The sequence below is a fragment of the Rhipicephalus microplus genome, unplaced genomic scaffold, assembly GCF_043290135.1.
Source record: "Rhipicephalus microplus isolate Deutch F79 unplaced genomic scaffold, USDA_Rmic scaffold_290, whole genome shotgun sequence".
In the NCBI taxonomy this organism is placed as follows: Eukaryota; Metazoa; Arthropoda; class Arachnida; order Ixodida; family Ixodidae; genus Rhipicephalus; species Rhipicephalus microplus.
In genome coordinates, this window is record NW_027464860.1 from 144,230 (window position 1) to 147,500 (window position 3,271).

Sequence of the window (3,271 nt, forward strand, 5' to 3'; positions counted from 1 at the left end):
CGTCAGCCGGGGCGGCGCAAAAAACCGCGTCTGCCGGGGCGGCACGAAACCGCGTCAGCCGGGGCGGCGCGAAAACTGCGTCAGCCGGGGCGAAAGAAAAAAAAAAAACGCGTCTGCCGGGGCGAGCCCGGGTGCGGCACCACCGGGAAAACTGTGGCAAACAGACATGGCGATCGAGTGAGTGGGCCGCCAGCCAGGCACAGCCGAAAAGTGCAAAGTCCGAACCGTGTCAGCCGGGGCGGCAAAAAACCGCGTCAGCCGGGGCGGCGCAAAAAACCGCGTCTGCCGGGGCGGCACGAAACCGCGTCAGCCGGGGCGGCGCGAAAACTGCGTCAGCCGGGGCGAGCCCGGGTGCGGCACCACCGGGAAAACTGTGGCAAACAGACATGGCGATCGAGTGAGTGGGCCGCCAGCCAGGCTCAGCCAAAAAGTGCCAAGTCCGAACTGCGTCAGCCGGGGCGGCAAAAAACCGCGTCAGCCGGGGCGGCGCAAAAAACCGCGTCTGCCGGGGCGGCGCGAAAACCGCGTCTGCCGGGGCGGCGCGAAAACTGCGTCAGCCGGGGCGAAAGAAAAAAAAAAACGCGTCTGCCGGGGCGAGCCCGGGTGCGGCACCACCGGGAAAACTGTGGCAAACAGACATGGCGATCGAGTGAGTGGGCCGCCAGCAAGGCTCAGCCAAAAAGTGCTAAGTCCGAACTGCGTCAGCTGGGGCGGCAAAAAACCGCGTCTGCCGGGGCGGCACGAAACCGCGTCAGCCGGGGCGGCGCGAAAACCGCGTCTGCCGGGGCGGCACGAAACCGCGTCAGCCGGGGCGGCGCGAAAACTGCGTCAGCCGGGGCGAGCCCGGGTGCGGCACCACCGGGAAAACTGTGGCAAACAGACATACATGGCGATCGAGTGAGTGGGCCGCCAGCCAGGCACAGCCGAAAAGTGCTAAGTCCGAACTGCGTCAGCCGGGGCGGCAAAAACCGCGTCAGCCGGGGCGGCGCGAAAACCGCGTCTGCCGGGGCGGCACGAAACCGCGTCAGCCGGGGCGGCGCGAAAACTGCGTCAGCCGGGGCGAGCCCGGGTGCGGCACCACCGGGAAAACTGTGGCTAACAGACATGGCGATCGAGTGAGTGGGCCACCAGCCAGGCTCAGCCAAAAAGTGCTAAGTCCGAACTGCGTCAGCCGGGGCGGCAAAAACCGCGTCAGCCGGGGCGGCGCAAAAAACCGCGTCTGCCGGGGCGGCACGAAACCGCGTCAGCCGGGGCGGCGCGAAAACTGCGTCAGCCGGGGCGAAAGAAAAAAAAAAAACGCGTCTGCCGGGGCGAGCCCGGGTGCGGCACCACCGGGAAAACTGTGGCAAACAGACATGGCGATCGAGTGAGTGGGCCGCCAGCCAGGCACAGCCGAAAAGTGCCAAGTCCGAACTGCGTCAGCCGGGGCGGCAAAAAACCGCGTCAGCCGGGGCGGCGCAAAAAACCGCGTCTGCCGGGGCGGCACGAAACCGCGTCAGCCGGGGCGGCGCGAAAACTGCGTCAGCCGGGGCGAGCCCGGGTGCGGCACCACCGGGAAAACTGTGGCAAACAGACATGGCGATGGAGTGAGTGGGCCGCCAGCCAGGCTCAGCCAAAAAGTGCCAAGTCCGAACTGCGTCAGCCGGGGCGGCGCAAAAAACCGCGTCTGCCGGGGCGGCGCGAAAACCGCGTCTGCCGGGGCGGCGCGAAAACTGCGTCAGCCGGGGCGAAAGAAAAAAAAAACGCGTCTGCCGGGGCGAGCCCGGGTGCGGCACCACCGGGAAAACTGTGGCAAACAGACATGGCGATCGAGTGAGTGGGCCGCCAGCAAGGCTCAGCCAAAAAGTGCCAAGTCGAACTGCGTCAGCCGGGGCGGCAAAAAACCGCGTCTGCCGGGGCGGCACGAAACCGCGTCAGCCGGGGCGGCGCGAAAACCGCGTCTGCCGGGGCGGCACGAAACCGCGTCAGCCGGGGCGAGCCCGGGTGCGGCACCACCGGGAAAACTGTGGCAAACAGACATGGCGATCGAGTGAGTGGGCCGCCAGCCAGGCACAGCCGAAAAGTGCTAAGTCCGAACTGCGTCAGCCGGGGCGGCAAAAACCGCGTCAGCCGGGGCGGCGCAAAAACCGCGTCTGCCGGGGCGAATGCAAAAAAAACAAAGAAAAAAGCCCGCGCTTAATCAAAAGAAAACAAAGAAAAAAGCTTGCGCTTAATCAAAAGAAAACAAACAAAAAAAGTTCGCGCTTAAGCCTGGCGGTGGAACCACCGGGGCAAACAGACCTGGCGATCGAGTGAGTGGGCCGCCAGCCGGGGTGAGCCAAAAAGTGCAAAGTCGGAACCGCGTCAGCCGGGGCGGCGCGAAAACCGCGTCAGCCGGGGCGGCGCAAAAACTGCGTCAGCCGGGGCGGCACGGAAAAACGAAAACCGCGTCAGCCGGGGCGGCACGGAAAAACGAAAACCACGTCAGCCGGGGCGACATCAAAATGAGGAAAAAAAAAAAAAACTGCCTTAGGACACCTGCGTACACTTTCATGCGTTTGGGCATATCTCTCTGTAACACGCGCGCCCCTCGTTACGCGCGGCACTCTGTTTTCTCCGACACCCATATTTCGGCGGCATGTGGCACGCGCGCCCGTCCCTACGCACGGCACACCGCAGTGCTTTCTCGATATTTTTCTTTTCCTCCAACACCGTCATCTATAGGCTTTTAGTGACCTGTTGCTCGTGGCAAAAGTTCGCTAGCTCTGACACCTCTTGCATGCGCACCGTTTTTGCGCACGGTGCTATGCCGCAAAGCACGGCAGTCGCATGCGTTTCTCTCAGGCACCTCTTTTTTGACACAACGCTGTGGTGCTTAGAAACACACCCGCCGCTTTTGCGCACAGAACTCCACCGTACAGCACGGTAGTCACGTTTGTTCCACACGAACAGCAGTGTGCATCGTGCTACGACACTTTGAAAGCTTTTTCTTCCGAGTCTCGACCGCGCTGTTCCTTTCGTACTTGGCGCGGTTTTGGGACCAGCTTTGTTTTAAACCCCTACTGCGCGCCGTTCCTTTCGTACTTGGCGCGGTTCAGGGTTTGTTTCGAGCCCTTAGCCGCGCTGTTCCCTCCGTACTTGGCGCGGTTTAGGGTCGAGCTTTGTCTCGAGCCCTCTCCGCGCCGTTCCTTCCGTACTTGGCGCGGTTTAGGGTTTGTTTCGAGCCCTTAGCCGCGCTGTTCCCTCCGTACTTGGCGCGGTTTAGGGTTTGTTTCGAGCCCTTAGCCGCGCT